We start from the raw sequence: 15,559 nt of genomic DNA, 5'->3' as shown, positions 1-15,559 counted from the left end.
AAAAATTAAAAAGTCAAGCAACAAATAAATTCTAATTAAGGGAACTTGAAATGGATTGATCCGCCTGCAGTTTCTATTAGTCCAGGCAACTAATGAAAACCATTAATCTATTGAAACTTCTGAGGATCTCGAAAAAAATGAGACAGGTCTCGAGCTTAAATATAGTACAGAATGTATAAATACTCTAAAATCAAAAGTATAACCAGGTAAGCTATTGTTCGAGTGTCCAGTAATATGCGTTAGTATTACGGGAATGCGCATAAAAATACAACAAAAACACGGATATAAGGTAAGAAAGATAAATTACAATAGTAAAGCACGTCCATGATTATAATTAACATAACTTTAGTCCGGAAGGCCACTTAGTCTTCTTAAATAATCAATTATAAACGAAGAAAATTCATAGGCGATGTTATAGAAAACTGAAAATGTAAACTCCGGTAAATTAGAAAAAAAATAATATTACCCAACAATGGCTTTATATTATTAAAAATGGAATAAAAATTCGTTATTAAAAAATTATAATAGATTCTAATTGGCTCTTCCTCAGAGCAAGAACTGTGAAACTCTGAAAAATATCACTTTATCTTTTTCAGTAAGTTAATTCATTTTTGTGATTAGTTAATTCATTGTTAGGTTTAAGAACATAAAATTTTAATTAAGTAATATCGACTTAATTGTAGTTACTTTTGACGAATCTTTGTGGTTTTGAGTTGGCTATAATCTTGAAATTTATTAAATATTAATATATTCACATATTTAAAAAAAAAAAAAAAAAAGTTTTAGAATTAATTTATTGTAGTTTTAACTGAAGCTCGTATATGACTGAAACTTAGTTATGTACATGTTAATTGTGTAATAAATAAATTTATATTTCCAGAGAGTATTGTTGTCCTAATAATACAAAATCTAATAAAATCTCTTTTTTTCTTTTGGCTCTGTAGACCTTGCACACGTTTGGCCTCTCCACGCTTGCCTATCTTGGGCTACTGCTTTCCAGTTCCTGCATGTAGCTCTTTCGCATCTTTGTTAATTCTGTCTATCCATCTGGTTTTTGGTCTCTTCCTAACTACACTGGCATTCAATGTTATGTAGAGGCGCGCTGATAGATTGCTTCGAGCCACACGTCCCGCCCATCTTATCCTCCTTGCCTTCATATCATGAGATAGTTACTGAACTATTTCTTTAAGCAGTTCACTGTTAGTTCTTCTCCTTCATGTGTTAATGCTCTGTCCCAGATTGCCCCTGTAATTATACGGAGGACTTTTCGTTGAAATACCTTGATTCTGCTTTCTAGGGTACATTTTAGATTCTAGGTCTCGCAGCCATATATCAGAGCTGGCTGGCTTTATCATGGCATTGCACATTTTTAGTTTCAGATTTGTAGAGATTCTTCGATATTTCATGTGAAATCTAATACTGGGTTCTAAACCAGTATACAATAAATGAATTCAATAGATATCCAGCAAATTGACAATTGATAAACTGTACAATCAATTTACAAACTTATGTTTACTTTATAATTCAAGTAAATCAATATATTATATATACAAATACTACATATATGTAAAAGATATAATTAAAAGTTTAAAAGATAATCAGTATCTGAAATTTAAACAAGTGAATTCCTAAAGAGAAGCTAATGTTAGAAAACAAATATTGAAGATTATAAAAAGATAGAAAAGGGCAGTATTCCCAATTTATTTTCAACAATAAATGTTGGAAGTTTAGAGTTTAGGGTTTTGATGTGGAATCTCAAAGTTAGGAAAAAATAAAATAGATCGATGTGCACTGATTACACAAGCATGGAGGATATAGTGTTTCATTCTGTCGGGAGACCATTTGTTCATTTATATATAAATTACGATAATTTGATTTATGACATAACGCGTAATGATGAATGTAGGCTTTGCTTATATTGTGCGCATCCTCTGATTTCACTACAAAAGATCCAACTATAATGCGGTAAGTTTTCTTTCTTGTTATTTTTGTGTTGGATCTATTATTATGGTCTGAGTTTTGTTAGTCAAATAATAATTCGAATTTCTTAAGAGTGGAAAACGCTAATTTCTGATACAATTGCCTTTGAATGTAGAATTGCTCCTCCAACTCACGTCCTAACGAGTTATTTTAAATAAATCCTTAGAGAAGAGAAGTAACCACAATGAATATTCAATGTCAACTGACTACATCGAAGCTTTTGTTGAGGTCACAATGAAGTATCGACACTAGGCTTTCAACATTGGATTTTTCCACTGATTTTTTTTTTTTTTTTTTTTTTTTTGGAATGTCCAAGTAATTATTTCCAGTCAGTCTCATTTAAAATTAAACACATTACATATATTCTTTCTCGGCTCGGATGAAAAATGTGACAAGCCACAATTTTAAAAACAATTAAAATTCCGCTCAAAATCCTCTTTTGTTTTCCTATACAATTATTTAATGTATTTGTTTGTCTTACACAATAATTTAAATATGTTCACTTCCAGGATTAGGGAATATGAACGAATTTTAGCATTTTTCGAAACTGATTTTTTTTTTTTTTTTATCCTTTGACTTGTCATATTCTTGCCAAGCATTTCAATTGAATTCCAATATTTTTCAAGGCCTAAAAATTCTAATTTTTTTTTAAATGTATTCTGAATATTATTACATTTTTACATTACTCGCTATATATCTAATTTACATCTTTATTGAAGTTTATAAAAAAAAATTAAATCTGTACCACTTACCACCCGTGAAGGGTTAAGTACTTTGTAAGGAAGTACTGTTATTAGATCAACGGTTGTGCAAAAAGGTAATTTGGTCAGAATTACTCTCAATTGCCAGATTTTTATTGCATATTTATATTATTTAAAATAAAAATTAAACAAATAATCAATTGGTTTGGTCGATATGAATACATTTTTAACATATAAATACAATACCAATACATTTTTTATCCGACATTATAAAGTTTTCCTACATTGACTTATTACTTGGTAATTTTTATATTATTGCTATATTCGTGTCTAAATACACAATTAAAGAGCAAAGCGGAAGAACATGCAATCTGAAATTGGATGAGTATTTCGCTTGGAAGTAATTTTGTTTATTAGACTTTTGAACATGCAAATTTCTAGTTACTATAATAATAATAAGTCTTTATATATATGTGAATACAAACATGAATCATTCTTAGGAAAAAAATTAAAGAACCAAAAAAAAAATTGAATATTTACGTTTAACATATTCACATATAAACCTTCCCGTGTGAGTTTTCCACAACTCCCTATCATGCCTCATCCATAATTAACCGCTACACTGTTTTGTTATGTCGTCGGCCAAGTGCCTGCGTTGTCGTCCCCTTCGTTTCTTCCTGTCCAGAAGGATCTATCCGCTATCCCATCCATCCAATATCCGAAACCAGCGGTTAATAAATATTATTCCATATGTTTAATTGTTTTTTTTTTTAGATTAAATTCGGCTAAATACATTACTTTAGCTCAAGTTTGTCAATTTTAAATTATTAATTAAATAAGAAAAAAAATAAAATAGTGAATAAATATTGGCGTAAATAAATAAGTATGAATAAATTACTTATTATATACACATATTGGTGTATGCTAGATATGCATAAATTGAGAACTTTATTCCAAGCAATAAATTTTATGAAAAAAAAAATCAAAATTCTTTACGAAAAGTTTAAAACGTGTAATTTCTTGCAGGAAAAAACTCAAAATGTGAAAAATTGTAGGTAAACCCCAAAATATACAATTTTTTTGCAATATAATTTTTTTTCCGGCTAAGAAGCACCGCGGCTACAGAGGCCCTGTTTACGCCGTCCCTCCTCTGCTCAAAACAGGCCAATTGCCTTTGCAAATCTGGACACTGTAAAGGATCCACTGTCTCGCAAAGTTCCAAGATAAGATCCTTACCGAAGATGAGGAATCGTGTTCTTGCCACTACATCACATCTGCAAATAATGTGGTAAGCAGTCTGCCTGCAGAACCTGCATATAGGGGACTATATCAATCTCATTCTATAGAGATGCTTATTTATCTAAGAGCGTCCCGTGTATAGACCTGTCACCCATCTTAAAATACTCCTGTCCATATTAAGAAGACAGTTACTTATTTTTGGGCAGGATCCCTTGAGGAACATTTTTGATTGTTCCATTCTTCTGTTATTTCTCCAGAGTAACCCAGCCTTGCTCTCAACAGTCTTTTTGATGTGCCTCTTCGCATGGCTGAGACTGATCCCACATATGGGTCAGGTGTAAAAGGAGCGGACTCAGACCCTTTTCTTGCTAGATAGTCCGCTCGCTCATTTCCATTAATGCCTTTATGTCCAGGCACCCATTCCACCCGCATCTTATTGGCCAAGGAGAGAGAGAGTTCAGGTTAGCCTTACACTCCTCCACCAATTTAGAGCGGATTACATAGTTATCCAGCGCACAAATGGCAAACCTGACTGTCCGTGTAAATCGTAATTAGCCTTTCCCTTGTGCCCTCTTTTATTAAATTCTGGGAACAGACATTTATTGCAAACACCTCAGCCTGGAATACTGTGGTGTGTTTTCCTAACGAGATGGATGTGCCTTGATTAGGTCTATCCCTCCTCCATATTCCTGCTCCAGATCCTTGTTTCATTAAGGATCTGTCTGTGTAGCAGTTTATCCCATTACATGGCTTGTGTGGGGTAGACCCTTCAATCCTTACACTATAGTAAGTATTCTTGTATTTCTTCCCCTGATGATCAGAATGCATAGCCAGGATCCCGTCTTCATTGATCCTCCTGAACAGTCAGTCTGCCATGTCCCTCATAAGTTAGGGAATGGTAGTTCGTTCCTAATTTCGCAAGCCTATATGCAGAGCTAAGGGTTTGAGCTTCAATCTCTATATGAAGAGGTTTAATGTTTAGAAGAACCTGCATTGCTGCAGAAGGAGTAGTGCTTATGGCACCCGTTATCATGAGGCACGCCAATCTCTGTAGTTTCCCGAGCCAAGCTTGGGATTTCCTTGTCGTAGCCCTGTGCCACCATGCAAGACCTGCAATGGGTCTTATCGCTGCCATGTACAACCAATATAAAATTAGTGTTATTTGAATGTTTTTTCCAGGATTCGAATTTCTTTCAAGGTTTGGTTGAATTTGAAGTTAGCAGACAAATGATTCAATTGCACGAAATTCCAGTCTCTAATCATAAGATTTCATTTTCCCTATTTCTTTATAAATGACCGAGATATAGGTGCATAAAACCTATAATTGTAGGATGGTGCACGGATGGTAATGGCAGATTGGCAGGATATTCTCAGGTGCTTGATTAAATAATTTTCAGCCCAATCGTGTCGGCTAAATGTTACCAGAGGACAAATCTTTTTTTGATACGAATTTGGGAATATATAAAACGTTATACCTCAAATTTTGAGAGGTAGTTGAGTTTCTCCTCTAAAAACAATAAAGGATAAATAATGATAATGGAAGTTAAGTTATATGTTAAGGGAATCGGATAGGTTGGTTTTTACTGATCATCAATCTGAAGCTGCAATTACGGAGAGATCAAAAGTGTACACTAAAGCTTGTCTACTTAACTTAATTTTTCCATTGGATAAGATGAAGATATAATGAAGGAAGGACCCTATAGAAAGCCAAAGACGCGGGCGATGACTGATAGCGACATTTCTACACTTGGGCCATTGTGCTGAGCTTTAGCCATTATTATCCCCTGGCACACTTCTTAATCGCTCATCGATGTAACGCAAGTTTAGATTGTGTAAGTCCTCCTCTTACTTAACCTAATTAAGATAGCGGTACACCATTAAACTAACCCGCCATCAGAAAACTGCTTGTCAATTCCGTACCGAGATTATGACAAGGTATCGATTCGATCTTCAATCGTTTGATTGTCTTACGATTACAGCTTTATCGTATTTTTAAACGCAAGCATCTTCTACGTTGTTAGAGTTAAGAGATAAAATATCATATCGACAACTTTTAGAAAACAATTCTTCAATCGCATTCAGTGATATATATTTATTTTTACTACGGACTTCATTCAGTTTAGTATATCTTCAGAAGAGTTGGCTTTACGAAGATTTTCGAAATTTTTTGCCTCGATATTTATTAATCAAAATTTTACTATCTATCTTCTGGACTAACTGTAACTAGACGTAAGTATAGTAAAACTGCACTTTTTCTTACCTGTATACAATAATTTTTTTTTTTTTTTAATATTTATTTATTGCTATTTACAACTGTACATTATAATACATTTAGTAAATCTGATCTAAGTTAAATTGGAGTGTTACAGGCGTGTAGAGAAACTACCCATTGGTAGCACTCTAATGACATTTTACATTAGTTGGTCTCGTGGCCATCTTCTTTATACAATAATTAATATTATAATTTGCTGTTAGTGTTACATATAAGATTAATTTATAATGATTAAACATTTTTTCTAATATTTAAAAATAAAATATCTTCATTTTTTTTTATTATAAATACCTTTCGTACCATAAGACAATATAAGAGAAGTAAATGTTAATCACAAATCACCGACAGCTCCTGATAGTTTATCACCCAAAATTGTACTATTACTAAAATCAGGAATCGCAACATCAATTTTACTTGATTTTTTCTCCCTCAATTTTTTTTTTCTATTGAGTAATATTACATTCTGTCATATTTTTTGGAAAATATAAATATGTATCTTAGAGCTCATTTAAAATTTACAAATATATAAATTAAATTATTACAAAATTTAGAAATAGAAGAGAAAATAAAATAAAATCGACCAAAATTAGGAATCAGAACATCAATTATCCTACATTTTTTTATCCCTTAAATTTATAAGAATGATATTAGGCCAAAAACTCAATGTCTTCATTGATTAACATTATTATTTTTTTTTTATTAATTTAAAGTAAAGTAATAATTTTTCTATAATAAAATAAAAATATTTCTATGCTGAAATTGAACACTTGGCTATAAATGATAATTTACTACAACCTCTTTATTACTTTACCCTATAGGTCCCTATTTCTAACCATAGTAGCCCAACAGTCTCCCACTCTTTGAACTATCTTGTAATTGGTCTTTCTCTCCTTCTCTTCTGTTCCCTTCCTCTATTGCAGTTCTGGACCACCTACTGGTATCAAGTTTGACAACATGCCCGGCACACCTAATTTCAGTTGTGCTTCTTGTGTTGGTCTTACACTTTAATCCCAGATTATACTTTACTGTTGCTGATGCGGTCATTTCTTTTGATACTTATCACACTTCTTGAAAACTGCATTTGTATCCTTGCTAATTATTCATAATTGTTTTCTGTCGTTGACCATGTTTGAGATCGATATAAAATTACCGGGTATACTATGTTTTCAACACCTTTGCTATGTTTCCCACCCCATGTGAATCCTTTTATTTATATCATCTTTTCTATCTTTAAATGAGATGGATTGTCCTAAATAAATATATTTACAAAACTGATTTCTTGGTTATTAATTTTTACTTCGCCTTTCTTGACTAAATATATGTTAACCATAATTTATTTTTTATTTTTTTATTACTTTTCATACCATCAGATATTTATTTCAAGAATAGGCCATGGATAAAGAGACAATGTTCCTTAAACCTACAAGAATAAATTCAAGTAATATAAAACCAAAAGTATAAAAATTGCACTTAACAAGGGTAAAAAAAGAAAGATACAGAATAATAATGTTCAAGGCATAGACAATCTATTAAGTTTAATATAATAAAAATACAGTTAATTTTATCAATTATTTTCTATGAATCGATTAAAGTTATTTACATATTATTTTATTTTATTTGACTTCTCTAATTATCTGGAATACCTCTTAGAGGCATTTTAGCACTGATTGCAGAACTCTTCTGTCCAAAGACTAAGTACAGATTTCAGGTTGCAAACTAATTTTGATATAACTATATCAATTGAGTATTTAGTATTTTTAATTAGTGACAATAGATATTTAGCTAAGTCATTTTGGTATTTTAGAGATTATAGAAAATCAGGTTGAAATACTATAAGACGGATGCTTGTAAAACCTATAGATACGCCAATTCGGCTTGTACAGAAGGAATATTAGTATAAAAAAGTTTATTACGGCCCAGACTACGCTGTCACATGCTCATTTCGCATTCAGCTTAAATAAGCAGGAAATAGTAATTACAGAATTAAAAATAATGAAAAATGTATATTTATATTTTTTATTCTTACAGAAAAAGAGAAAATTAATTATTTTTTAATTTAAACAATGATGAAAATAAACATCACTTTCTTAATATAACTTGTTTATTTTTAGTTCGAATCCGGAAGGCCCGACGAACAGAGGAGAAATCTGTGCGCGAAACTTCAGAACTGTTTTAAAACTCATAAAATTTGATCTAAAATCAATAATGATAATTTAAAAAAAAAATGTTAGCTAATAAATAATGTCAACACCAGAGGCATAATTATGTAGTTTCCATAACCAGGCGATGAAATTTAGTCTTCTGGTTGAAAAGGCACAATAGCAAGAAGAGCAATCCAAGTAGGCTACTTCAATCATTTCCCCTCTAGCTGTGGATTATTACGAATAATAGTACTCGTACAGATTACACTGTACCTCATAATAGGCCTGGTATCATTCTTATAAATTTAAGGAGGGGGGGAGAAATCAAGAATAATTGATGTTGCGAATCCTGATTTTGGTAAAAGTACAATTTTGGGTGATAAACGCTTTTAAAGGATTTATACCATTCGGAATGGATAGCTGTAACGCAAATTCTAATAACAACAAATGGGTTAGCCCCATATTTTACTGCTCGGATGGACTGATATTGCCTCTTGGTTTGCTAAGAGAGCTTAATTAGTAGTTCGCTTATATACACTCACTATTGTTAGAACTTTTTAATTTTTTGAAGATATTAATATTTAAAGGCAGTTGGAACAGTTCCTAAGCTCAGTTCTAAACTCGTAAATGTGAGAGAAGTCGAAATATGATAATTATTATTATTGGCGCGACAGACCATAGAGGTCCAAGGCCTCGCGCGATGTACGTAGGAAATACATCACGCGTCTCATGACGTATGGTTTTCATAGGATGGGTTCGTCAATCCCACGCCTATTTTTATGAGTGGCTAACGGACCTCACAAATGCCCGAGGAGGTTATGAATGAGTATTGTATAATTATATGCTTGAAAAAATATCGAATAGGGCCAGGGACTCGATCTCGTAACCTTTGGGTTGGCAGACAGGCGCGTTACCACGCTGCTACCTTCACATATGATAATAATACAAACTAATAAAAATTCATGAAGTAACTGTGATATCAATTTTAAAAATGTTTAATGTATATTTTGACGAACAAATGCATTGTATTTGAACCATCTTAAGCATGGAAGGACGGTGCTGGATTTGCTAAGCAGAAAGATGTGAGGTGGAAGAATGTTAAGGAAGTATTGCCAGCGTCTTTGCCGAGCTAATTAAAGCACTACACTAACCTTGATTGGCTCGCGGCGCTGGTTCTAATTCGGCTTGAGAGGTCGACTTTTATTTCTATGGTGGTTCCACGAAATGTAAACTTGATCCCCACTGTGGTTAGAATAGGGTGGTAACCTGCAGATAACCCCCTCCCCTGCATGCCAGAAATGACTAGAAAGGGGATCATAAAATATTAAGGAAGTATAATATTAAAATAGTTCAATTCAAATTTGTTAACTAATATTTTAAATGAAATTGCGATTAGGTGAATAAATACTACTAAAGTAGAAAAAGCTACAAGTTAAGAAAACCTATTTACAAAGAGTTACCTACAGTATATTCATTCAATAAATGAACGGGAAAAATTAGGAACAACGAAATAGTTTGTTGTGTACGCAGTTTTGTACATTACATTTTTTAACTACCTACATAATTATTTAATATTTCTTCCTAAAAAAAAGTTCCAATTATAATAAATATTTTGCAAAGGGTTATATTATATCAAGTATACCACTTCAAGGAAAAATTCAACCCTTTTTCACTTCTTACTTTCTTTATTACTCTGAACGTTTCGAGCTATGCCAGCACATTTTCAGCATACAATAACATATAATTCACTTTTAAAAATTAAGCAAACTTTATTAACATATAAATTAGTTTCAATTAACAACATATTTATAAACTACAGCCCAATTTAACTCCATTCTACAAGGCATGTGTAAATATTTTTCAGTCATTAAAAATAATGATAAATATTACTACAACTTATTTTTTTTTTTAACATTTTATAACAACCTAATGTTTTTATCCACATTAATACTTATTCGATAGAATAAAAGGTATTATTTATTTATCACCCTACCCTGCCTGTTAGGTAATACGGGTGTTGAATAATTAAAGGTATTAAAATTATATTGATAGTTTTGCTAAAAGTGAAAATGAAAAGTTAACTATGTATTGCGGGTACTGTAATCACCCTGCACCGTCTCCCGAATTCGGATCGCATCGGATCCAACCTTGGTATAGGCTAATCTTCGCCATTTTTAACTCATTCAACAACTTTTTCTGGACTGTACCCTATTCAACTTTATTTTAAATCAGTATTTTAAATGCTATTACTGATAACAATTATTAGGTTTGTAAGTCGTTTGGCCAGCTGTCGTCAATGAAAATATTATTTTCTCTGAATTTATTTCCGTATATTTTAAAAGATTAATTTAGGAGCCAAATAGGTTAAGCTTTTTGATAATGCGTTTGATTGATTTTTGAATAATACTAATTGATGCTGAGTTTCAACTAGGTTTATGTGAAAAAATCAAACGAAATAAAAATAAATAAATAGATTTCTTGAAAATAAAGAAAACATATTTTAATTGTGAATTAATTTTCTCCCAAGAAACTCACAGAGTTAAAACCTCATAAGAACATTTCCTTTTGCATTTTATTTGTTAATTTAGAATATGCTTGTCGAAATAAACGCCTATCTTAACTATTCCACCTTGAATTCAATTTTTATAATGGGGAGGTAATTTTTTTTAGATATTTTTTATGGTTAGATGGTTGTAATTTTTGTTTAAAGTATTTATGGTTATAGATTATATTTCCTGTGTTATTAAATAATCACAAGGATAAATTAAACTTCAAAAACAAAAAAATTGAACATACAAAAAAAAATCATAAAAATGTTGAAATTAAAGTTCCATGAATATTTAATGTTGCTTCCTCTTTCCTTAAAACTTTGTAACCGGTAGATCAAGCAGTAAAGATCTGAAAGATATTTAACAAATAAATTTTAAGTGGGATTAGAGACAATAACTGCTTGTTTTAAACAGTTCTTAAATCCTTCTGAAACCTTGTTAAACAAATAAACACAATGAGATTTTACTTTTTTTTTTTAGAGTTATCTTTGTTTAAATTGGATTTTGTTTAGACATTAAAGGCAGTCCAATAATCTTCACCAAGATTATATTTATAATATGTCTGTTTTTTTTTTACTTTATTTATGTTTGTTCTTTTTCAAGTTTTTCCCTATCTAGATTAAATTAGAAAATAAACCTAACAAAGTTAATGTTATGTTTCATTATATATATATATATATATATTCTTATTTGACTGCATTTTTGTTGTTGTTAACTGTTTCTTTTTATATTTTTTATTCTTTTTTTTTTATTTATTCCGTTATATATTTTATTATTGGCACTAAATAAAATATAATTGAATGACTGGTGAGCATGACAGAAAGGATTTTTTGTGTTGTAAAGATACAAAGAGAAATAAAAAATATCAAACAATTTAATGTCAAGTGCAAAGTCAATAACTTACGTACCTTAAATGAATGAAAGACCGAGACTCGGCCATCAGGAAGATAATCGTATTATATTTTAAATTGCAAGAATAAAAACAATTATGAATATAATAATTTTGATTTTTGACCCGCTCTCCCAACAGTTTGGAGAGTTGATAAATTAGAGATTCTAGACTGGAAATAAACGAGGTACTGACCTGTACTTATAGTTTTTGCCTAACAATAATCATTTTTTAAAATAAGATTTTTTAAAAATCAAACAATAGAGAAGTAATTTTACAAACTGTCATGTAACTACCGCTGCGCCCAATTATGTTATTTCCTCAAATCTGAATATGAAAAAAAAAACTTAGCTACCAACTTAGCAAAGCGTACTGGTTGCAATGTTCTTTTGAATTCTTTTATTATTAAATTTTTATTCCATATAGCTTTTTTAATATTTTTCAAAAATAGTATTTCTTTTTCTAATAATGTATTATACGGGTTATTGTGACAAGACCGTGGAATTTACTCCTAGTTTCATGACTATAATTATCTTCAGTTGATCATAAGTTAATTATCTTTGGTTCATTTTTTTTTTTCATTTCATTCTATTACAAGTTAGTTGCCTTAAGATTAATGATATGATATAAAGTTTTATTTCATTTGTTTCCTTTTTATTTATTAATTTTCTTATTATTTGTATTAAGAAGTGTATTTGTATTAAATACACAAAACATTATTTGATGTTACCTAAATTTTTTTTTGTTAGTTATTAGTGATTTATTTATTTTAAATGTATTATTATTAGAGATATTTTATTATTTCATATTTTTTTTTTTTTTATTTATGCATTTTACTCTGAAGTATTAAAGCCAGTTTTCAATGTCTGTTACATTATTCTAAAGAGAATTCGTCCCATGATAAGTAAAGAATATTATTATAAACTGTTCTGTTTTGGAACCAGAACTATCTTCTTTTCAGATAACTTAAGGGATTATCAGGAGCAGAGTAGGGTAACAGAACACGAAATAAGGGATTTCTATAGGTACGAAGCTTATAATTGAGTTTGATCTATTGTGTGAATCTATCAATTCAGTTGTTATGTAATATATGATATATATATGCAAGATATGTAATATATAATAAATGTTTTTAATCAGTGCATTACAATTTCTCGAATCGTGTGCATTTCCACACTCTCTTTGTCACACAGTTTAAATTTTCTCACTTTTCCAAAATATTTGAAACCTACCCAAACTATCTATTTTTTAATTTCGAAATATGATGATTTATAACATATTCCTCATCTAAATGTACTCTGTACATACAACCAAAATTTCTCAGTACAATAAAACCCTGTGAAATCGTGACATAGCCTCTCGTTCTTACTTTCCGATGTTTCTTAAAGGCCTTCCAAAATAATTATAAAAAATAAGTTTGTCTTTCTTTATGTGAATGTGGTGAGTTATTTGGTCATTAGTATATTTGCATTCATTATTATTCCCCGGTAATACTATTTAGATGATATTTTTCTGAATTTAGCTTGATATTTGTTTCAATACTGAGGGTAGTTTTGCAGCTTTCTTAAACACTAATGCAATGGCAGGTTGAATATGTAAATAAACTCTATGGTTTTCCTTCAATCCATAATTATTATTAAACAAGCACCATTCCCTAGCATCCCCTCCTCAGGCATTATTGAAAATCTTTTTCAGATCGGGTGTTAGAATCACACATTATAATCAACAATTTTGGTGATGCTTCTGGATTAGCCTAACCTATTTATCGTTTTTATGAAATCTCTTACATTTTTGTATCAAAATACTTACATATTTTAAACACAAACTTATTTAATTATTATAACCAACTAGTTCCGATATCTCAGCTATATTCAATAGTCGTGCTGTTAAGCTAGATGGTCTTGCTATTAAAAATTAACATTGAATATAGTTAAAAAATTTTCAATTTACAAAGTCAAAATAGCTGAGAGATTGGAACCAGCCGGTTATATTTTAATAAGTGAAAAAAAAGTCAATTTTAATAAATAATGTTGAGCTACATCCTTTTTTTTTATTTTTTACTGGCTCTCATACTTTTCTCCTCCATTATTTTGCTGTTTTATTTTTCATTGGTAGTTATACTGCATCTATTCTCATTAGCGTGGCTCTGAAAGAGAATTTGACGAATCAAAACAAGGGCCTGAAGAAATGAGCTGCTAAAATAAGAAGGGAAAAGATAATAAATGATCTCATCCTGATTGACATCAAAGAATATAAGCACAAACGGGAAAAAAAAAAATAATATGACCACTATTTAGCGCAATTTACTTGACCTGAAACAGAAAAATTAAATTATTTATTTGATGCAATGAGATTTTAATGTTAAATGTTTTCTGGAAATCTAGGAAAATCTCATTCCCAAAATCCCATAGCCACTCCATCATTTTTTTAAAAAATCTTATCTTAATCGCTACTAATGTATATTAATGCTCACTTTACATGAGTACTAGAATCAACCTAAAAGAAAATTTATTTTTATATTATACAATATTTAAGTTGATATCATACCGACAATTTTCAAAAACTATAAGTTGTATAAATTAATTTTTCAAAAACTGAATTCGTACACTTATATATATAACCGTTTTGCAAGCAGATTAAATGAAATGATTAAAATTGCTATTCCTACGATGATAAAATAGGCATTCCACTTTGTTTTCTTTGCGCTATCCGTTGTTACAAAAACTATACCGCACGAAAAAATAAATGGGTGTTAGGGATTTTTAGTAGGATTTTGTGTAGCAACGATTAGATCCGGGAGGCATTGAATGGTTTCGCGAAGCCATTTATCTCGAACTACGTTTATCCTATTATGTCACATAATTGTAATAATAAACTAATTTTTTTAAATTTAAAAATTTTTTAATTTATTTCCAATCATTAATTAGTGCGACTTACATAAAAGTCTCATCAACCAAAAGTAAGTAAATATGAATAAATTAATGTTATAGAATTCTTGATTTAATTTAATTTAATTAAACTTTAAACACATCCCTTAATTTACATGTTTTATGATCCTTAGAGTCAAAAAGAGTAATTTTAAAACCTATAGTGGTTGTCGATCCAGATTTTCTTATACAAAAACCGATAATCCGATAAGCACTAAATCATCATTCATTCTTGTGTTAAATCTGTAATAAATATGAGAAAACTTTTTTCAAGTTTGTCACAAAAAATTGTATTTGTAATTTTACAAGCATGGGCGTTTTTCTTTCGTAACTAGATATGAAGAAAATTACGTTAGAACACCTGCTAATCCGTCACGTAAGTTTTCTATTTTCCGCATCTTTTCCACCAAAATCGTCAAAATTGTTTTTCCTTTAAGGGCGATTTACGCCTTCAGAACGCGTCTGATCAATAAAGTGCCACACATAAAATCCTCTTAAAATTTCACTAACCATTAGAATCCAATTCTACGGAAAATTATATAATTTAGTGTATAGGAGAAGATTAGAAAATCGCCAACACCCTCAAAAGATATATTAAATGTCAATTTTTTGACCCAACGAAAATGAAATATAAATTCCAAACATTTTAGAGGTAAAAGAGGGCAAACCTTTATGCCGGACCAGGTTGTATATAAATTTATTTTCAAAATAAAATATACTTTTAAAGATTCATGGCTAAGTGAATCATTGCTGGAATTAAAAAGTTGTTGAAGAAGCACAAATGATAAAATTATGAGTCTTGGGTGAACTGAATGATTTGCTTGTTATGGTGAAGATTGGAATTAGAAATGAAGATGAAAA

Source organism: Halyomorpha halys, unplaced genomic scaffold, assembly GCF_000696795.3.
Source record: "Halyomorpha halys isolate HHAL.00 unplaced genomic scaffold, Hhal_1.1 Scaffold434.1, whole genome shotgun sequence".
In the NCBI taxonomy this organism is placed as follows: Eukaryota; Metazoa; Arthropoda; class Insecta; order Hemiptera; family Pentatomidae; genus Halyomorpha; species Halyomorpha halys.
The sequence above is the reverse complement of the archived record's forward strand: the minus strand, read 5'-3'. Positions refer to the sequence as shown.